The 23996-nt window shown below is 39.6% G+C and overlaps 2 long non-coding RNA genes across 4 annotated transcripts; both read left to right on the forward strand.

Moving 5' to 3' along the window:
• Positions 1-1987: 1987 nt before the first annotated feature.
• On the forward strand, positions 1988-22131 carry LOC306921600. Of its 2 annotated transcripts, none has more exons than XR_013789795.1 (3): positions 1988-2017; positions 20251-20449; positions 20545-22131. It is a non-coding gene; the product is annotated as an uncharacterized lncRNA (long non-coding RNA). The 2 variants fall into 2 exon arrangements; XR_013789796.1 differs by lacking the exon at positions 1988-2017 and adding an exon at positions 19566-19607.
• On the forward strand, positions 9798-12208 carry LOC306921654. 2 transcript variants are annotated; one of them, XR_013789808.1, is made up of 4 exons: positions 9798-9853; positions 10487-10703; positions 10788-11084; positions 11700-12208. It is a non-coding gene; the product is annotated as an uncharacterized lncRNA (long non-coding RNA). The 2 variants fall into 2 exon arrangements; XR_013789807.1 differs by having other exon boundaries at positions 10788-12208.
• Positions 22132-23996: the final 1865 nt, after the last annotated feature.

Consider the following 23996-nt stretch of genomic DNA (forward strand, 5'->3'; position numbering starts at 1 on the left):
GGATCAAGTTCTATATACATGTTTCTCACTAAACAAATCAGTTTCTAGCATTGTTACGGCCCTTTAAACTTGGCTCAACCAAGGGCTAACATAAAAGGACACAAAGTCAGATCAAAAGTTTACAAAGATATTACACATTTATTTAAAATCCTGCATTGCAAAACAGGGACTGATGGACAAGAATACAGTACTTACGACGAGCCCATCTGAAACGTAACTAATAACAGCAACAAAAAGGGAACACAACTGTTCAGTTTGGGTGTTTGGGAGTGGACTGCATCTCCAGACCAGATATGATCTACAGGACAACAGATGTCAACATCAAGTTGATGATAAAATTGACCGCTTCTGTATCTTAGTCTCTCTTTTCGTATCTTTTGTCATCAGTTTCCTCCTTTAGAATGAAAGAAAACAAGTAGTGTCGAAATATGAGATGTACAGTACTGTTTATGGTTTGTGTACAGACCGTATGGGGGTCTGGTACTGTAGTAGATTATCATGCTGGGGCCCTTTACTTTAGAATCATATGATAGACTGGCTGATCAGCTAATTATGTGCTTTTGCCACTTTATTATTTTTATATGTAACAATAAATAACACATATGAGGTCCGCTATCATTTCAATATCCAAGTTGAATGCCTCTCACTTGGCCCTATTTTCTACAGTGCCACCCTGATCTTTGGGACCCATGGGCTTGGCTCCAGAATGCCCATTCAGGAATCCAGCTCTGCCACATCGCCAAAGCTAGTTTCATCCTCTTTCTCTACTAACATTACATTATTCAGCAGAAGGTCTTTGCAGGGAAATACTCAATAATACTTGTGTGCTCCATTCGCACATGCAAGTCTGTGTTTTCTTATGAAAGCTTGCAAGTTTTTCAAGTTTTGAAAGCTTGCAAGTCTTGCAAGTACATTTTATTTATAGAGCACATTTCACAGACATCAGAGTCACAAAGTGCTTCACAACAATAAAAGCAAAACATGTCAATAATAATAATAATAATAATAATAATAATAATAATAATAATAATAATAATAATAATAATAGAAGAGAAAACAGAACAAACAGCACTGGTAAAAATTAAGAAATGAATACAGGACTATACAAAGTCTGAAAAGGTGGGTCTTTAAAAGTTTTTTAAGAAGGTCCACAGAGGCCACAGATTTCAGGTGGTATAGGGGACTCAGGAGGTCGTTCCATAGCCTGGGGGCGAAACTAGCAAAGGCTCGATCACCTTTAGATTTTAGTTTTGTGGGAGGAAAAAACAGCAGGACTTGGGATGAGGATCTGAGAGACCTTCTGGGAACATATGGGATGGGTGGAGCAGGTCACAAAGATATGGGGGTGGAGGGTTCTGTGTGTGATGACGAGAATTATATAATTTACTGGAAGCCAATGCAAGGAAAACAAGATGGGTGTGATGTGACTGTTGTGACAGGATCTCCTGTACCTGGTCAGTCTGCTAAATGCCTGAATTGATCGAATCCAATTTCAGTCATATTTCTACTGTACTCTATATGGCATTGTAGGGTATTGCAAGGCAAGGCAAGGCAGGTTTTTTGTGTATAGCAGTAGACAAGTCTACTGAAGATGAATGAATATACACGTTTTTCTATATCCTGCTGAATTACCCATGCTAAATGTTTGAGTTGATAGTAGGCTGACATGGTGACATTGAGTCCATGCATGACTAAATTACTAAATTACCGATTGGAGTTGGGTGCTGAGTCTGCTGACTATTAATCTGTCTTCCTTGGCTCCACCAACTATTATTTCAGTTTTGTCTTTGTTTAATTGAAGAAAAGTATGGCACATCCGGGTTGGTTTTCTATGGTACAATACAATATAGAACTGATACCTAATATGGCCATGTTATCAGACAACAGCAATTTTAAAAAGGAGGGACCTATTGGTAAAAGGGCCTGACCCATGATGCTACTGTATATATATTGCTTGTCATTTGTTTAAAATAATAAGATCTCAAATAACTCAACAGACGCTACATTTTGATTCCAGGTAAGAACATGGTTTCTTTCATGAAGAATTTTGTGATTTGACTTTTGATGATGCATAAAATCAATGTTTTAGAGCAGGGGTTCTCAACGTTTTTGACTGCTACAATAACCTTAATAATAGAGACAATACACCATATAATAATACATTAATAAATAAATACTGAAACCAGATATAATCATTAGGGAGGAGTATGCATCATGTAAACACATTTCCATTTTCCAGCAATTCAGTTGAAAAAAAGAAAGGGTCGAGACCCACGGGTTGAGATCCAATGTTTTAGAGTAACATTCCATTAGTTCAGAACAAAAGCATGTTCTCTTAAAGTCTAAATTAATTTTTAGGAACTTCTTTTGTGTGAGCCTATAATCAAAATCCAAAAAGCAATGACACTTGACTGACATAACTTGACTGCAAATTCAATGTTGCAGAGGGAAACATTCTCTCTTATTTATTTTTTTATGCACGAAGAAATACAAATCAGATAATGTATGACTCTGCAATGGGCACTGGACAATGAATCACACTGGGCAATGAATCAATGGGTGAGAAGAAGTCAAAATATCATGATTCTTGAATAACATCGTCTTTGCACTCTCTCTTCCCTTCCCAGGCTATTACCCTTCCATTCATCATGTCGAAGATATATACGTTTATGCTTATATTATGTTTAAGCACCACTGTGAGTGATGCTTTGCTGGGCGTAGCTACTAGTGCTGTGATTAGTGCAGCTAAGTTGATCGCTAGTGTCGCTCCAACTCATCGCCAGTGCAACATTGTGATTAGGAATCGTTGTACTTCCCACAGCCTCCAGAACCCCCGGTAGGCTATACTTGTTTATTTTTTATAATACTTTATTTTTTAAAATTTTAATCAGTTACTCTAAACATATTTTTTCGTCCTACTTTTAAGGATGTACATGGTTAGTGGCTCAGGCTACGTACCTATGCCCCGTGACATCGGCACCAACAGGCAGACGAATTTGGAGTTCCGCAAGACACCGCATACAGCGAGGGGTGCTGTTGGTGTCTTCACCTACAATCTCTTCAATACCAAGACCAACCGTGTAGACAGGAAATTGGCCTTCATGTTTTCTGTGCCCTACAACTTCATGTTTCACTCCAACTGGTTTGCGGCAGGATTCTTTCCACAGTGGAAAGCTTGCAATTACAATCTTTATCGTGAGATGTACTACTGGCGTCAGAACAGGTTTGTCAGACGCAAGGCACCGCGGCACATCACCCACAGAGACGGTAGATTTACTGTCAAGGCCACAATGACAAACACTTACACACCTAAGATGACAGTGGACATTTATGATGGGTGGGTCCGTGGGTGAGTGTTGGGAATGCTGAAATGAATTGCTGTTCGATTTCGGCTTGTTACCTTAATCTTAAACAAAACATAGGCACACCCTATTCACATAAAATATCTAATAATCTAACAATAATTAATTTCCTATTTTCTTTTTATTATTATTTTTACTATACTTCTATTGTTCAGTAACTATCAAGAATGGTAATGAGGTCAATCTATTCATAAGTTAACAGTCTGTATCTTCTTCTGCATTGTAAACCTATGCAGACGCAAGCCTTGGTTAATTGTGAAAATGTCACATCTGGAAAGACTTACCGGTATATAGCTTCTACTTAAATGATACTGTAACTACATTGAAACTTTAAAGAGATGTTAATGTATCAATCTAAAGGGTCTGATCTCCAGTGTATTGTATTGTCATTTATCTTTTTATGCTCATTATAATATACCTCAATATAATCTACTAAAATGTATTTTTATTTGAATCCATCAGTATTTTATTTTTGGTTCTTTATCTTTGTATTGCAGAGCTACGTCTCTATCCTGTAACAATAAAGAAGTAAATGAATAAATGCTGCATCTTCCTTGAAAATAAAAGCACAGAATCAGTGACTTGTGTGTATTTTTGTGAATTTGTGTACTGAATAAATATTACTACTACTATTATTTCATTTCATAGGACATTTTTATATAGAGACATTAGCACCAAGCATGAATCAATAATCAAGAAGGGTGTGTTACTATACTATTGCAGTACTTCTCAACCAGTGGGGGACCAGTGCACCAGTGGTCCTTGAGGGGGTTCCAGTTTTTCCCCAGCTAAATGGTGGAGAGTTGGTAACCAAGTGGACCCTTACAGATCTTTAACTCTTGAGAGGGTAAAATGAAACCATTTTATGCTCTTAAGAGTTAATATTGTTAAACATAATACTTAATTTACAAGAGAACGTAGAAGATTTGTTACTTTCTGAGGCGCCTTAACATTTTTGGCTTAAATACAAAAGGACTAGTGAACTTTTATCGCTGTATAATTGAAAGTGTCTTAACTGGCTGTATCACAGTGTGGTACGGTAACACGACCACTCAGGACTGCAACAGGTTGCAGAGGACCAGCCAAAACAGCAGCTAAAATCATCGGCAGCACAGAACTACCCAGTCTCTCCACAACATCTACACCACTCGTATGAAAAAACCCCACAACATCATTAAAGACACCAGCCATCCCGCAAAAACCCTGTTCAAACCACTCCCTTCCAAAAAACGCTACCAGAGCATCAAATCTCGCACCACCCGTCTCAGTAACAGTTTCTTCCCCCAGGCAGTCAGGCTGCTGAACAGCTGACCTTGAACTGTATTGCACTGTATTGTCACTTCACTTGCACTTTTGTCTTTTTCTTTGCATTATACATGTTTGTTTATGTCCTGTGTATGTAAGACTGAGAGTGCTCTGAGCTAAATAATTTTCATTGTATTTATACTCTGTATCTATACATATGACAAATAAACCTGAACCTGAACCTGAACCTGAGGTTTGAGGTCAGATGTAGAGTTACTGGCCGGCTCCATATATGCAGATCTAGGTCTTCTCCATGTATGGCTATCCAGGGTTTGATGAGGTCAGTGTCGTGATCTTCATATATGAAGACGGCCATATATGGAGTGTGTCAAGAGGCGTGAGGGACTGACCGAAATATATGGTGGCGTGACGTGTCACAAGGCGCGAGGGACTGACGGCCATATATGGTGGTGTGACTGACGGAGCGACGGGGTGACGAAATCGTACGTTTTCATAGTAATCTGCGACATATGTCGCAAGAATAATCATCAGTAACCATCTTCACCAGAGCAGTTACAGTACATCAGTGATGTACTTCTTACTCTGTGCCCTAAACTGATATTGCACCATGTCAAGTAGCTCTGGTGGTCACGGTGCCAGGGCAACCTTAGCAATGACAGGAACAGGGATACTATCCTAAATTGTGTGACATCAAACGACTTGTAAGGTGTTCTGACAATTTCCACAACATCACTTGTAAATGAGCCTGTGGCAGAGAAAATGTCCCTGCCAGCAAAGTGTTCTCTGATCTTGCCTTTGCCATGTGTATAAGAGGTTGCACAAGACTGTCCCATCCCAATGCTACATCTGTAGGCCTACTTTACACTGTAGGTCCACCTGATACACCCCAATACATCAACAGGACAAGCACATCAGTTTAATCACTGAGCATGCATATCACCACACCCTTTCCAGAGATGGATACATCAGGGACATAGGAAATAATGGTGATGTCTGCCTCATCATGACCAAATGCAGTATCCATCTTGAACACTAAAAGGAGCATTCAGTGATTTGGGTGATTTGGAAAACCCTCCGGTCCGTCCCGGAAACAAGATGTGCACATACACGTGTAGCATTGCGCATTTCGACCAAACAGAGAGACTTGGTGCATTTATAGATAGATATCATAATTTTTGTCTTGACTAGATTTACTGTCAGGGCCCACGTCTGTGAGAATTTGTGCAGCTGAACCAAGACAAACTGAGCTTCTCTTCTTCCCAACTAAGTCCTGCCCCATGCAGGAGCTAACTATTTCCATAGACAACGCCTTGGTAACTTCAGTTCCAAAAGCCAAGAACCTTGGTGTTGTCCTGGACAGTCAGCTCTCATTCAAAGCACATATTACAGCGGCCACTCAATCCCGTAGGTTTACACTCTATAACATTTGATGAATTAGACCCTTCCTCACCCAGGAGTCAGCCCAGCTCCTTATCCAGACATCAGTCATATCAAAACTTGACTATTGCTTACTGTAAATCACTCTGGATTAATAGCGTCTGCTAAATGCCTAAATTGTGATGTAAATTGGAGGTCATGGTGCTGCTGTAACCCTTTAGTAAGAGACAGTAACACCAGGAGCGCATCTCCAGATATGATCTACAGGACGGATGTCAAGGTGAAGTTGATGATAAAATTGACCGCTTCTGTATCTTAGTCATAGTTCTCTCTTTTTGTATCTTTTCTTTTGTCATCAGTTTCCTCCTTTAGAGTGAAAGAAAACAAGTAGTGTCGAAATATGAGATGTACAGTATGTATGTATTGTAAAAATCACACCCATGTGAAGTAAGTGGTGCAACTCCGTGTGGGGGTCCCTGGGGGGTCCCCGGAACATCCAGACCCCCAGGAACAAGCCCAGGGGGCAGGCCGGTTCCGGCGAGCCGCCCCGCGTCCGAAACGGTTGAGAAATGAGTTACCATGTGGGGGTCCCTGTACTGTACTGTACTGTACTGTACTGTACTGTACTGTACTGTACTGTACTGTACTGTACTGTACTGTACTGTACTGTACTGTACTGTACTGTACTGTACTGATACACCTGAAATCATATACAGTTATTATGTATGTGTGTGTTAGGCTGCACAACAGTGACACCAGTGACAACCAGAAAACCAACCAAATGCTATTTTCGTGCTCAGACACAGGCAACCAGGCAGCCAGGCACACACAAAGCTACATAAAGGACAACTTTAGTTTTTTTCAACCAAGGTTCATGTTTTAGGTTGTTATTAGAGAAAGTAAAAGATGAGTGTTAATTTTTTTTATTTGCTTTTTTCTTTCGTTTTAGAGATTTTAGCTGTTTTTGACAAGGGGGGCAGGGGGCATTCGAGCATGGGGGTAAATATGTATCTTTTTTTGCACAATTTTATAGCGATTTTTTTATTTATTATTTACTATAGTCCTACTAGACTGCAAGAAATGACATCTGGCCACAAAAGATCACATGATCTACTGAATGTGAAGGTATAGCCTACTGGGGGAAGCCAGTAGATTCAGTAGATCCCGTGATCTATTGTGTAATTTCTTGGGGTCTAGTAGGACTATAGTAAATAATAAAAAAATAAATCGCTATAAAACCTTGTAAAGAAATACATATTTAGCCCTATGCTCGAATGCCCCCGCCCCCCAGTCAAAAACAGCTAAAATCCCTAAAACGAAAGAAAGCAGCAAATGAAAAAGAAAATTACACTCACCTTTTACTTTCTCTAATAACAACCTAAAACATGAACCTTGGTTGTAAGTTGTCCTTTAATGAAGTGGTTGCACCACTTAAAAATAGCGGGGCGCCCGCTGGCCAAGTGGTCCAGGCAGTGGTGAAAGTGGGCCGGAACGGTCCGGAACTCCGACCCGGTAAGACATGACCGGCCGGAGCGCACCGGAGCTATCAAAATACTATATTAAATAACCTGCCAAAACGCATGTCCAAGAGGAAAACAATCAAAACATAATCTACTAACGTCAGAATCGGGGTTTCTTAATAAAAAGTGCTTCTGAATTGTGACAGTGTGTTTGTGTCAGCCAGCGTAATGATCCGTTGTTATTTTAATAATCCACCACCGCACGGCACGGACTGGAGGAGAAGAGTTTGGTTTCTCCCTTCGGTTCGCTCGCAGGCGCAGCAGCGCCGTGCAGACAGTACCAGTTCACTTTGCAGGTTGGAAATCCGCTATAGAGCGGATACGGAAACGGACGTTTGTCTGACTAAGGTATACGTGCAAATGACCGGATATAGAAGGCGGGCTCTCTAATCCACTAACGTTCAAACCATGTTTCTGGTTGGCTGACAAGACTGGCACAACGCAATACTTAGTTCTGATTGGTTCATAAAAAACAAAAACAAAAAAACAGGAAACTAATAATGAAATGCCGGTGGCAACTGTTTTGAGAAGTAAACTAAAAGTCAGCAGAAGAATGCGCTAAAAATATATATAAGCAAAATGGCAACGCAACCAACATTAGCTCAGCTCTTTAAGAGAAAGGAAAGAGTTGAAGAAGATAATGTCATTAAAGACAAAGTTAGAAAAACAACCAAGACCATACAGTTGCATGACAGAGAGTGACAAATGGGGAGGAGGAGGCAGAAGTGGCAGCAGGACCAGCATCAAGCACAGGTAATAATAATAATATTATGAAATTCCTGATATTATATCAGGAATTTTATAGCACAGTATAACTGTGCAAAAAAAAGCAGTTTTCTATGCATTTCAGGGGTACTGTGGGTTTACTTTGAACCCCAAATGTTATTGGCACAGTATAAAAAAAAGCAGTTTTCTATGCATTTCAGGGGTACTGTGGGGTTTGAACCCCCAATTTTTGTATTGGCTGTGCCAAAAAAAAGCAGTTTTCTATGCATTTCAGGGGTACTGTGGGGTTTGAACCCCCACATTTTTTTTGGCCGCGCCGCTTTGCGGCGCGTCCGGGTGTCGTCGCAGAATGAAGTTTCTGGGAGCTCCTGTAAGAAATGAAAGCCACTTTCACCCCTGGGTCCAGGCGGATGCCACATATAGGCTTTGGCCTGACAACACGCTGCGTGTTCGAGTCACGTTCATGACGACCCTTTGCTGCGTGTCTCTCCCCTTCTCTCTCTCCCTCTTTCCTGTCTATCTTCACTTGATACTAATAAAGGCAGAAAAGCCTAAAACAAATCTTTAAAAAATAAATATATATATACCGTATGGGGGCCTGGTACTATAGTAGATTATCATGCTGGGGCCCTTTACTTTGCTAGACTGATTAGCTCAGGGGTGCCCACACTTTTTGACTTGAGAGCTACTTTCAAAATGACCAGCTCAGCAAGATCTACCCACCAAATCAATTATTATACCATTGCTGAAAATAGTTTAAATATGTACCTGAGGGGGCTTCGGAATAGTAGAGTTTGTGTTACATTCTGTACAGTATAAGACAAATGCACTTGGAATGGGAAATAGAGGGGGAGAAATGTTTTTTTCTTTTTTATCGTTTTTTTCCTTCAATATATTTAAATGAAATACTCTTTAGGGGCATGTCATGTGATCTACCTGCACAGCCTTTGTGATCTACTGGTAGATCGCGATCTACCTTTTGGGCACCCCTGGATTAGCTGGTTATGTGCACACGACCCCCTCCCCAAAGACTCCAGGGTCGGCGACCCCCCCCCGGAACCCACGCCCCGCGACCCCCACTCTCCTCCTCATCATTTCATTCATTCATTCGATAAAATCTTTAAACCTTCCACAATGGTGTGTTCATTCCAACTAGTGAAATGGGTATTGTAAGACATGGCAAGGCAATTTGTATAGCACAGTTCAACAAGGCAATTCAATGTGCTCAATCAAGCAAAAGAAACACAATTACAGTATACAATTACATTAGGATTGACTTGCCGAGAGGTGTTTAACATTACCGATTGGAGTTGGGCGCGGACTTTTAATCTGTCCTTTAATCTATCCTTGGCTTCCTTAATTGAAGAAAAGTATATGGCACATCCGGGTTGGTTTTCTGTGGTACCATACAGTGTCCCATTTCAATGTAGAACTGATACCTAATATGGCCATGTTATTATCGGACAGCAATTTGCTGGTTTTAAACAGGAGGGGCCTATTAGGATAAGGACCTGACCCATGATGCTATATATTGCTTGTCAATTGTTTCAAATGATAATAAGTTCTCAAAAAAACTCAACAGACGCTACGTTTTGATTCCAGGTAAGAACATTGTTTCTTTCATGTAAACACAGGAATTCTGGTAACAGTCAGACTTGGTAGCAGTCTGGTTATACAGTATATAAATCTTATACCTATAGTTCTTATGTTCAGTATACATGTTCACATTTGACTAATAACAATGCATATATCTAGAGGAGATAGCAGTCTTTGTACAGTGTATGCTAAACAAGTTCTGCTCAAGAGGAAAGATGAGAAAGGATGCATTGCTGAAGATACTATTTATTTGGCTGGCTAAATAAACTAGAACCAGTTCCCCAATAAACCCTAATTGCAAATAAAAAGTTTCATTACTGTGCATACAAAATTAAATGCATGTTTATCTTCTTCTTAAAGGTGGAGTGCCGTGATTTTTCTACTTTTTTCTGTTTTAAACTCTATGGAGTTAACATTACTCTAATAGACTCCCAGGTGTGGTTAGAATATTGAAATATGTCTTCCCTGTGTATTTTTTGTTTCTTCTTGGAAGCTGAAAGCCTTTGAGTCAAAAGGCCAAATACAAATCGGATTATGACTATCTGTTCTCAGTGTTCTGGGCAATCAATCACTGTCAAAATGTCAAAATGTCATGATCCTTGAATAACATCGTCTTTACACTCTCTCTTCCCTTCCCAGGCTATTACCTTCTATTCATCATGTCGATGATATATACTTTCATGTATATATTATGTTTAAGCACCACTGTGAGTGCGAAAGTCAAGGTGAATCTACCCGGCGTAGTTACAGCGATTGGTGGAGTTTATAGGCTACTCGCTAGCGTCGCTCCAACTCATCGCCAGTGCAACATTGTGATTGTGAATCGTTGTACTTCCCATCAACTCGAGAACCCAGGGTAGGATATACTTGTTTATTTTTTTTTAATAATACTTTATGTTTAATTTAAATCAGTTAGTCTAAACATATTTTTTCTTTTAAGGTTATACATGGTTAGTGGCTCGGGCTACGTACCTATGCCACATGATATCGGCACCAACAGGCAGACAATGTTGGAGTTCCGCAAGACAGCGCATACCGGGAGGGGTGCTGTTGGTGTCTTCACCTATGATCTCTTCAATACCAAGACCAACCGTGTAGACAGGAAATTGTCCTTCATGTTTTCTGTGCCCTACAACTTCATGTTACACTCCAACTGGTTTGCGGCAGGATTCTTTCCAAAGTGGAAACCTTGCAATTACAATCTTTATCGTGAGATGTACTACTGGCGTCAGAACAGGTTTGTCAGACGTAAAGCACCGCGACACATCACCCACAGAGACGGTAGATTTACTGTCAAGGCCACAATGACAAACACTTACACACCTAAGATGACAGTGGACGTTTATGATGGGTGGGTCCGTGGGTGAGTGTATGATGAAATGCTAAAATGAGTAGCTGTTCCCATGCAGGCTTGTTAATAGAAAGGAGAGGTCGCACAGCTCGTAGTCACGATGCACTTTTTATTGGGTTACCAACGTTTCGGCAAACAAATTGCCTTCCTGGGGGGGGGGCAATTTGTTTGCCGAAACGTTGGTAACCCAATAAAAAGTATTGTTTGCATTGTGACTACGAGCTGTGCAACCTCTCCTTTCTATTTTCCAGTTTGTCTCCCGTGGTCAGCACCTCCCCAATAATGATGTGCGCTCCTACCTTTTTGTTTGCTTTGCTATTCAGGCTTGTTACCTTACACTTAAACAATACATAGGCACACCCTATTTAAAAAATAAAAGGATTTAAAAAGTGATTTACACAAGTTTTATATGCACTTCATCAACAATGGTAATGAGGTAAATCTGTTCATAAGTTAACAGTCTGTACTCTGTATCTTCTTCTGCATTGTAAACGTATGCAGACTCAGGTCTTGGTTAATTGTAAAAACCAGAACTCTAGCGCCACGCCATGCCATCCAGGTGGCCACTCATCCAGGTGGCCAGTTGTCCAGGTGGCCAGTTGTTCGGGTGCCCACTCATCCAGGTACCCACTCATCCAGGTGGCCAGTTGTCCGGGTGCCCACTCATCCAGGTGGCCAGTTGTCCAGGTGGCCAGTTGTCCGGGTGCCCACTCATCCAGGTGGCCAGTTGTCCAGGTGGCCAGTTGTCCAGGGTGCCCACTTGTTCAGGCAGACTATTCTCCAGTGTATTGTATTGTCATTTATTTTGTAATAATATATGTACTAATAATCGACTCAAAAGAAAAGACAAAATGTATTTTTATTTTAATCCATCTATATGTTTGGTTATGTATCTCTTATCTTTGTGTTGCAGAGCTACTTCTCTATCTTGTAAGTTGCAACAATAAGGAAGTAGAATAATAATAATAACTGCTGCATCTTACTTGAAAATAAAAGCACCTAATCAGTGACTTGTGTGTTTTTTTGTGATTTTGGGCTCAGAATAAATAATACATAATATTACTACTATTATTATTTCATTTCATAGGACTACTATTGTACTATACACCTTGCTGAATTGTATCATGAATTTATCAAATACATCTAATTAAATAATAGGTTTAATATACCATTTTGACATTTGAAATGTTTTTATACCAGACATGCCATGAGATATTAGTCGTTAGATAAGTACAGAACTGTTTGTAATGGGCTTACAGAAACCTATGAAATGAATTATCTCATTGCTGGGACCCCCATTTGATATGATTGACCCGTAAAGGTCCATTTGGATCCTTTTGCGCACTCTCTGACTTAAAGACCTGTCTATTTAGTTCCAAACTATCTATCATTTGGGGACCCCCTGGAACCCCCTCAAGGACCCCACTTTTAGAACCTGGACACATTTCTTAACCGCAATATTCAGGTCGATGGAAATGCTGAACTTAGTTCAGTTTCAGTTTGTTTCATCTACTGCTGTAATACCCATAATGTCCTCACTGTGACACTATCATCCTCCAAAAGAGTATGCCCTGCAGTGTGCAGTATTGCCCATGCTCACTGTGTTCAACTTTTGTCTTCAATTTTGTAGCAGTGATATTGTTCACCATTGTTACATATTTTCTTCCTCAATGTCAAACACTTCTTCTTGTTCCTCTCATGAGCTTTGACCTACAGGAGACATTCACATCGTATTTTTATTATTTGCTATAAGGTTATCAATTAACTGATCCAACGTGTTTGCTCCATATAAGATCCCTCCTCAAAAGTGAGTCTTATATCTACAAAATACAGACTTAACACTCGTATGTCTCTTATGTAGTGGTGGAAAATAACTACGTACAATTTTGAGGTATTTGTAATTTAGTACTCCACTACATCTCGGATCCAAATATTGTACTTTTACTCCACTCCACTAGTTACTTTGTAGGTTTTTATTAAAACATACATTAACCACTTCAGCCCTATACATTTCGGCCATTTGAAAATAGCCGATCTACAAGCTCACAATGAGTTGCGGTGCGAAAAACTATTTTATACATTTTATACATAAAAACGTACTTTTATACTTACCTACAAAATACCTACAAAAACTTTACTATACAAACTGGTCAAACGTTGGCCAAATTGTAAAATTACATAAGAAAGAGGACACAATTGTGAAAATAGCCGCTCTAAAAGCTCACATTGCTCGCACATTGCACATCGCTCGCATTGCAAGGCGTTGTGAGCTTGTAGATCTGCTATTTTCACAATATTTATCTGTGGAACCGAGTCAAACAAAATGTAATGCCTAAACTCCTATAATTCCAAGTGCTAATCAGGGTGGTGGTCCCCAGTTCAAACAGGGTTCTTTTGGGGGGTCACGGCCTGAAAAGGTTGAGAACCCGTGCTTTTGCCAAATTATTTTGGGGGGTCCCCAGATTATTTAAAAAAAATATATATAAATTGCAACTGAATGACTAGAAATTTGAAATTAAGAGTTTACATAGTATACACATAGTACAACCTTAATGATTATATCTGGTTTCAGATTATGTATTTTCTCAATTATTAAGGTTATTGTAGCAGCCAATTTGTATTGGGGGTGCGGAGGGGGGCGGGGGTCGTGAGACATGGCAACATCAACACTACTATTTTCTGTGTTGGTGTTTGTATGACAGATATAATATTCTCTCCCTCTCTCTCTCTCTCTCTCTCTCTCTCTCTCTCTCTCTCTCTCTCTCTTTCTCATTTTAATATTTCTTTAACCAGAAACTTCTGCTTTTGAACATAAATGGTGATTTACCGGCAGCCTGCTTGCTATGCATGATGTGACTGGAAGGAACTGGACCCAGTTTAAACAGCTTCTGTCCTATAATTGTATCAACCTCTATGGTAGAAAGTATATCAACCTATAATAGCATACTCTGTAACTTTACTCTTACTCTCTTCTTTTTTACGCTAAAAAACAACATTCATTCTTGGACTGGCTTGCAATATTGTTAGGCTGTGCCGAACTTATAATTTGTAGCACTTTGAAAAATAAATAAACATTTGAATTGCGGAAAAAAAAAGAAAAAGAAAGAAAAAAAATAAAATGAGGTGATTATCAGAGTGGTTTATTGTTAGACACTGAAACCTTCTGAAGAGGAACTAGCAGACTGTTAGATATTAAGTCAGGTCTCTTCATCTGAAGACCCTCAATGGGAGTATAGTTTGATTAAACGTGATAATGTCCCAGTCAGTGCATTGACCAGAATTCTGACCTCTGGACAACTATAACGACCTATGCACAACATTAGAGTTCATTTCTACAATGATACTGTACATATTAGTTTATCTATTTATTTATTTTTTATACCTATTCTGATTACAATGTGTTCTAGGGATGACTTTAATTTAAGCATTTGTTCTGGTAATCTAGATGTCACATGGTTATACTTATGCAAAGCTTCCTTTCACACTTCACTAAGCAGCACCATGAAGCCAGTGTGAAACTGTGAACACACCCAAAGTTATACACTCAGAGTTGTGTCAATCTGGGAACCCATCTGCAGAACAGAGACTAGAGTTGTGTTAATGCTAAGGATTATACTTAACTCGCCAAGTCAAAAAACCTTGGTGTAGTCATAGTCCGGCAGCCAACAGGCTTCTTTTTGTTTAAAATGGGAAATTTGGTATATAGTTGTTTTTTGATTGGCCTAACATATTGTCTATACTGTATACTGTACATACATTCATGAATCCACTTGCTGACCGGTTGTCGGTATTGAGGGGTTTATATGTGACCATACCATTAACATCCTATATTAAGCAAGATTTCATTATGCTGCTTTATGTAGCATGTGACATGTCAAACTAGGGGGTTTTCATGATTCTGAATCCATTTCAAGCATTAGTTTTGCACAAAAAATACTCGTTGGGCTAAAAAAGGCCATAGCCACTTACCCAAATGTGCTGACCTCATCACATTTGTGATGACGGCTATGTCCGTTTTTAGCCCAAGGAGTGCTCTTTGTGCAAAACTAATTGTTGTGTATTTTCACCACACTAATGCTTGGAATGGATAAAGCATAATGACATTTTTACCTTTTTGACATTTTTGACTTATTATGATGTTAATGGTATGGTCACATATAAATCCCTATAAAACAAACTGCTCAATACCGACAGCCGGTGAGGAAGTGGATTCATGAATGTATGTATTAGACAATATTTTAGGCCAATAAAAAAAACTATTTACCAAATTTCCCACTCCTCACCCCCGGCTGCCGGACTATCATGGACTCAGACCTATACTGTAGTAGTCCCGGCAGAGTAGTTCAGGAGGAACGGATTGTGTGGCCCTGGTTTTTCCCTAATGGGACTGATCGAGGGTAGCTACTGGGATGTAAGTCGGGACTTGATCACTCCGGCTGGGTCACCTGAGTGAGGGGTATAATTACACGTGCAAATCATCTGTTAATTATAGGTGACTTCAATATTCATTATAATGACCCATCAAATTCACTAAATAAAGCTTTTACATCCCTTATCGAAACCCTTGATTTTATCCAAGTCATCACAGAACCTACACACCAAAATGGAAATACCATCGACCTTGTCCTGGCTCACGGCATCTCTATTCAGGATATATCAGTATTTTCATCTGCTCCATCAATAACTGATCACTGCTTTATTAAGCTTACGGCTTTGATCCCCCTACCCTCTACTAGCCACTGCCCATCTAAAAGCCGCTGCATAAACAACACAGCTAAAATGGCCCTAGCGTCCTCTCTGCCATCTGCCATAAACCGCTTTCATAACTATTCTGGATCTCTAGACAGCTTCACTAGTGGGTTCAATGATGTCCTACTTACTGTAATAGACTCAATCGCTCCTTTCAAAACCAGAACACGCAAATCACAAAACATCACACCATGGTTCAATGATAACACTAGGGCCCTCAAGCGGACATGCCGAAACCTCGAGCAAAAGTGGCGCAAAACCAAGTTTGAGGTTTTCCGGATGGCATGGGACGAGTCCCTTAATAAATATAAAAACGCTCTTCAAGAAGCAAAAAATACATATTACTCCACACTTATAGCTAATAACAAGAATAACCCCAGATTCCTCTTTGACACTATCGCCAACCTCACCAAAACTGCTCCCCCAGCCCCTCCCCTTTCCCTCAGTCCCTCTGCCTTCATCCACTTATTTAATGAAAAAGTGGAATGGATCAGAGACCAGGCCAAGAGCATGGCCATAGCCCCGCCCACAACCACCCCTCAACCTCCATCTTGCACATCCCCCACCCCTCATCTCAGCATCACCCTCTCACAGTTTAATGGTATCACATGGGACACTTTCACTAAACTGGTCTCTTCCTCAAAATCCATTACCTGCCTATTAGACCCTATTCCCACCAATTTATTTAAAGAGATGCTTCCAGCACTGGGCCCCCCACTCCCCGAAACCCAGATGACCTTGGGATACATCACTGAGGATACGTCCCAGGTGCATCCATGCAATGTATTTTTGTTTTAAACATCCACCTCAACACACCTCACAAAGTCAGCCAAATCAACTAAAACATATAGCATGAGGTATAGAAAAACTTGTACATGCATTAATCTTCAGTAGACTTGACTTGTAAAAGTGTCTTTAAAAAAATACATCAGACGACTGCAGTTGATTCAGAAACCTGCTGCTCGAGTCCTTTCTAATACCAAGAAAGTGGAGCAGATCACACCAGTTTTCACTGGCTCCCTCTGTGTCAAATAATTGATTTCAAAATGTTATTCTATAAAACTTTTAATGGTTTAGGGCCAAAATACATTTCTGATCTTGAACCATCCAGATCTCTCAGGTAATTTGAGAAAGGTCTGCTTTTTGCCCCTACAACCAAAAATAGATGTGGGGAAGGAGCATTTAGCTTTTATGCACCAAATACCGAACAAACTCCCATATGCATCCTAATGTAATTGTATAATTGTGTTTTCTTGATGTTCTGTTTAAAGCACATTCATTGAATTGCCTTGTTGTTGAAATAGATACAAATAAAACTGCCTTCCCTTGCCTTGCCTTACAATAAAATATCATATACCGGAAAATACCCTAAATGCCATGTACAATGGTAATATGACTGAAAATTCAATTCAGTGAGAGGCATTCAACCTGGAAATTTAAATTATAGCGTATGTGTTATAAAAAATAATAAAGTAGCGAAAGCATATAACCAGCCAGTCTATCATATGATTCTAATCTAAAGTAAAGGGCCCCAGCATGATAATCTACTATAGTACCAGACCCATGTTTTACAAACAGATACAAAAAATATTTCGACACTACTTGTTTTCTCTCACTCTAAAGGAGGAAACTGATGACAAAAAGATACAAAAAGAGAGAATTATGCAAGAGTGTAATTTCAACATCATGTTGACATCCGTGGTCCAGTAGATCATATCTGGAGATGCGGTCCGGTACTTAAAGCACTACACCATTGGTTTTTAAAGTTGGGGTCTCAGGGGTCCTTGGAAGGGTAGAAACTAAAATCAGCCAGAGAATGTATCATTCATGTACTGTACTGTACTGTACTGTACTGTACTGTACTGTACTGTACTGTACTGTACTGTACTGTACTGTACTGTACTGTACTGTACTGTACTGTGAATAAACATACAATTTGGATATAGCATACATTAGATCACCCAGGTTGTATGTTACTTGAATGCCTTATGACCCCCCCTCCCCATATAGTCGGTGGGGCTATAGCTCCTAATCGTATACCTGTCCATTATTTTTCAATTTCCTATACTTCAATAGTAAACAAAGGACAATCAACAGAGGATACGCTGGGACAGAATAGTGGCTTTCTCAGGGCCTACAAGCAGTATTTGGCTGCCAGGGCTGGCTGTCTTGTAATCCAAAAATGTACACATGTGTGGGTAGGGTTGCCTGGCTGGGTATATGACTGACTACCGGCCTGAATGATTCAGCCATGCCTTGGTGTGAGATATGATCTGGACAACAGATGTCAATATGAAGTTGAAGATAAAACTGACCACTTCTGTATCTAAGTCATTCTTCTCTCTTTTGTTGGTAATCTTTTTGTCATCAGACAGATAGTTTAGTCATATACTATTACTTCACTCTTTGTTAACTTTTCATCATCACTGACAGACCATCCTGCTGCCGCGACCCTGTACACAGCCACGGCAGAGCTGTTTGTGGCAGATGTGTGCTGTGTGTCTGTGCGTGCGTGCATGCTTGCTTGCGTTTGTATATTTGTGTACATGTATGTGACAGTCTCTCTCTTCATGTTATTGCCATTAGACGGTGTGTTGTTTTCAATAAAAAAGGTGTTTTGATCCACTCTGTCTCGGAATCTGGCATTTTCCATTCTCCATTGTAAATGCGCCCCTAGCGGCCAATGTTCTGTTGCACATTTACAATGGAGTGAAATCCCAGATGGATGCCAGATTCCGAGACAGAGTGGATCAAAACACCTTTTTTATTGAAAACAACGCACCGTAGACTTTCAAACGCAGGGCGTAGGCCAAGCTGAGAAGTGGGGCAGCAACGTAAGCACCTTAGATTTTGCGTATGTACATGTTAAGAGCGATTATAGGTCCGCGAGCCAAAAATTTAACCACCATGAGTGATGATCACTTAGACTCTCGTAGAGAGCAGACATCAGAATCGAAAAATACCTGCAGGCACAGGCTAGCTCACGCAAAGGAAATGGCCTGCAACTCAAGTGTTCTCAGTATGATGGGTGAGAAATGTGATAGAGAGAGAGCTATACAAACTTACTTTTCATGATTAAAAAGAAAAAGAAAAAGCAAGCAAGGATATGAGCTCGTAAATCTGCTATTTTGCAAATCATATTTTGCAAATCTTTGAATATATTATGTATCTTTTTAAACTGAACATTTTAACTCTTAAATCTTTGCTTCTGGGGTCAGAATATTTTCAGGTTGGGGTTCGCAGCCAAATACATACATTTTTGGGGGTCCTTGACATGAAAAGGTTTGAGCACCACTGATACACTAGCAACACATGTTTTGCAGAAAACTGAATATAGAAGCCATTTGCAGAATCGGCCTCAGGTGGGCCTTAATGGGTTGCATTAACGATTGGAGTTGGGTGCTGACTTTTAATCTGTCTTACTTCAGTTTTGTATTTGTTTAATTGAAGAAAAGTATGGCACATCCGGGTTGGTTCAATTTCTCATCTCAATGTAGAACTGATACCTAATATGGCCATGTTATTATCGGACAACAGCAATTTGCAGTTTTAAAAAGGAGGGGCCTATTAGGAAAAGGCCCTGCCCCATGGTGCTATATATTGCTTGTCAATTATTTCAAGTTCTCAAAGAACTCAACAGACGCTACGTTTTGATTCCAGGTAAGAACATTGTTTCTTTCATGTAAACACAGAATTCTGGTAATAGTCAGACTTGGTAGCAGCATGGTTATACAGTATATAAATGTTATACCAATAGTTCTTATGTTCATGTACATGTACATGTATGTATGCATAAGTATGTATATACTGTATATATGTACATCAAGACCAAAAATGTGGGGTCTGAGAAAGGATGCTGAGGTTGTGTTGTGGTGTTATTTACTTACTTTAATACTATTTATTTGAACTGACTAAATAAACCAGTTCCCCAAGCCTCAATTGCAAATGAGGAGTTTCCAGTGTTTGCCTTTTGATGATGCATACAATCAATGTTTTAGAGTAACATTCCATTAGTTCAGAACAAATGCATGCTTCTTTTCTTCTTGAAGTCTAAATGAATATTTAGGAACTCGTTTTGTGTGAGCCTAATCTATAAAGTGAATCCAAAATCCGAAAAGTGGATACTTGACTGCCTAACTTGACTGCAAATTCAATCTTCATTCTCTCTTAAAAAATTTATTTACATTTTATGCATGAAGAACTACAATCAGATTATGACTTGACAATCAATCACTGGGTGAGAAGAAGTCAATGTCAAGATCCTTAAATAACATCGTCTTTGCACTCTCTCTTCCCTTCTCAGGCTATTACCTTCCACTCATCATGTACATCACGAAGATATATACGTTTATGCTTATATTATGTTTAAGCACCACTGTGAGTGATGCTTTAATACGTAAGGCTTATACACGTTTCAAGACTCACGTTTCAAGGCTCACTCATCGCCATTGCAACGTTGTGTTGAGGAATCATTGTACTTCCCATAAACTCCAGAACCCCAGGTAGGCTACTTTTAACTTATTTTTAAACCTTTTATAATATTTTATGATTTATTTTAATCAGTTACTCAAAACATGTTTTTCTTCCTACTTTTAAGGATGTACATGGTTAGTGGCTCGAACTCCATACCTATGCAACGTAACATCGGCACCAACGTGGAGGCGGAGTTGGAGTTCCGCAAGACACCGCATACCGCGAGGGGTGCTGTTGGTGTCTTCACCTACGATCTCGTCGATACCAAGACCAACCGTGTAGACATGAAATTGGCCTTCATGTTTTCTGTGCCCTTCAACTTCCTGTTTCACTCCAACTGGTTTGCGGCAGGATTCTTTCCAAAGTCCAAAGCTTGCGATTACAATCTTTATCGTGAGATGTACCACAACCGCGAGAGCACGTTTGTCAGACGTAAGGCAGCGCATGTCATCACCCACAAGGAGGGTAAATTTACTGTCAAGGCCACAATGACAAACACTTACACACCTAACATGTCAGTGGACGTTTATGACGTTTATGAAAGAGTTGCTGTTTGATTCTATTCCGGCCACGCCGCCCACATCCCCACCCACCCCAAGCCCCACCCGCTGCTGTTCCGGCTGTGCTCCCTTTTTTTTTTTTTTCTACGCACACGCAGCCCTTCCAACCTGAAGAGCGGCGTGATGGTAGTGCTTTTTGATTGGTGCCCAGACCTACAACCCGTCCTGCCCCCCACCCAAGATCATTTGTGCCCACACGATACAATACAATTGTAATGTGATGTGATGTATTCTCCCTCCCCCTCCCTCTCTGTCAACACCCCACCCCAACTCTGCCCCCCTCCCCTATCCTTCTTCTTTCTTCCTTTCCTAATCTTTCTGAAGATGCAAGTAGGCCGGGCGCAGCTCACGCTAGCGACCAGCAGCAATAAGTTTGGTTTGATTGATATATGTATATGTGTTTCAATCCTTGTGAACTGCTGTAAAACCTATTGCCCTTCGGGGACACTAATAAAAATAACCTTGAACCTTGAACCTTGAACCTTGTTACCTTGTTACCTATGTTTTTGTGTCCATATCACTATGCCCAAAAAGTAGTTCCATGTGATAGAGGGGTCAAAGTTGAACGAAAGTTGTGCTAATATTTTAGAAATAGGTCAACAATACAAGTTACGATAGTTTTGTGAATTAATTTACTTTTATTGCGTGGCCCGTGCCCCCCACAAAATGACCGGAACTACTTAATATTTCTCATTTTCTCCAAAACCAGAGCAGAACTCCCACCACGGGACTCGGGCAATCAATAAATTAATACACTTGCAACCACTATATTAATGGCAAGTATTTCATACAGCTTAAGTTAAAAAAAAATCTGAACTATCCCTTTAAACTTAAACAAAACATATAGGCACACGCTATTTACATAAAATATCTAATAATTTAAACAATAATTCATTTCCTAAAATTTGTATTTAAAAAATAAAAATAAAACTATTTTAAAATGATTTTCAAAATAGTAAAAAATGGCAAATAAGTTTAGGGATAAGGGGGTAAGGGGTGGTGCAAGATAGGGCCTGATGTCTTTTTATTTTAATCCATCTGTATTTTTAGTTCTTTATCTCTTATCTTTGTATTGCAGAGCTTCTCTGTAACAATAAGGAAGTAGAAGAATAACTGCTGCATCTTCCTTGAAAATAAAAGCACAGAATCAGTGACTTGTGTGTATTTCTGTGAATTTGTGTACTGAATAAATATTACTACTACTATTATTATTTCAGTTCATTTTTACATATGGCATTAGACCAAGCATGAATCAAGAATCAAGAAGGATGTATTTGTTACTATACTATTACAGCAGTGGTTCTCAACCAGTGGTCCTTGATTGGGTTCCAGGTGGTCCCCAGCTAAATGATGGAGTGTTGGTAATCAAATGGACCTCCGGATATTTAACTCTTGAGAGTGTAAAATGAAACCATTTTACCTGATATCTCCTATCTATGTTACCACATCAATACAGCATGGAATTGTGGACTAAATCTTATCCAACGATAACAACATATTCTACGTTTTGGGTCTAAATTTCATCATGGTCCGTGGCTCAAATACAGAATAAACAATGGACCTTATACAGTATGAAAAGGTTGAGAACCACTGCATACAGGTATACAGTACAAGCTCACAGTGCACGTCATCATAACACGTTGGGGAGCTTGTAGCTACATATATCCGCTGTACAGTAGCCTATACTAGAGTTAAAGTGGTTAAACCAAAAGTGGTTAAACCAAAAGGTTTTAAGCAAAAGTGGAACAAAACAATCAAGTTAAAACAATACAATAAACGTGTAAACAGAGCTGTGTTATATTAACACTTTGAGTAATACTATCTTGTGAGACTATAAAAGATTGTGCATTTTCTGTCAGAGATAGTTATACATCCATATAGGAGACACTTTATACTTTTGAAAGTTGTCAGCAGTATTTCAATGTTTTTAACATGTTATAAACATTTGGTGGTTTTCAAACTCTCCCTGGGTGATTGTAATCCGTGGGAAGTACATGTCTCTGATGATTTGGTACAGTGGACAGACGGTTATAGTCTCTACCTCGTTTTGTGTGCATATTTTGTCTTCTCTTGGGAGCCGTTCTGCCTATGGGGGAATTTCTCAATCGTAAGAGTGTGTTCACTCAAGTCTATAAGGTTTGTAATCCATTTTGGAATTATATTCCACTAGTAGTTTTGGACTGGAACCAGTTGGTGTAAAGCTCACTGAGCATGTTGATGAACTCATTATGCATGTTGTGCTCATACGGTGTGATTCTTCCATGTGTGGGGCTGGGAGTGGTTGTTTTCAGAGCTTGGGCATAAGTGTATCTCTCTCTCTCTCTCTCTCTCTCTCTCTCTCTCTCTCTCTCTCTCTCTCTCTCCTTTCTCTCCCTTTCTCTCTCTCTCTCTCTCTCTCTCTCTCTCTCTCTCTCTCTCTCTCTCTCTCTCTCATTAACCTGTAATACTTACAATAAATAATTTTACTACAAAGACAAATAATGTCTAAGGACTGTACTAATAGCCCATGAGGTACTGTTCCTAAATCACTCATCAACAGTTTGTGCCAGGCTCATAATTGAGTGGACACTGTTTTCAAACAAATGTTTGCTGTTGAAAGGTTTAAAGTTTTAAACTCTTGCTAATGATCTCCAAACTCTCAATAAACACCCTCAAACATCAACACTACAATTTTCTGTGTCGGTTTGCATGACAGATTACAGATATAATACCTCTAGCTCTAGCATGCTCTCTCTCTCTCTCTCTCTCTCTCTCTCTCTCTCTCTCTCTCTCTCTCTCTCTCTCTCTCTCATTTTAATATTTCTTTAGATTTATCCAGAAACTTCTGCTTTTTAACTTTACCGGCAGCCTGCTTGCTATGCATGATGTGAGACTGGAAGGAAGTGGCCCAAGTTTAAACAGCTTCTGTCTAATAATTGCATCAACCTCGGTGGTATCAACCTACTTTAGTTACTAGCATGTAAGTCTATTCTTTTAAAAAACTTTTGGACTTTCAAATACTGAGCTAATACTATGT

Source organism: Electrona antarctica, assembly GCF_951216825.1.
Source record: "Electrona antarctica genome assembly, chromosome: 4".
NCBI lineage: Eukaryota > Metazoa > Chordata > Actinopteri > Myctophiformes > Myctophidae > Electrona > Electrona antarctica.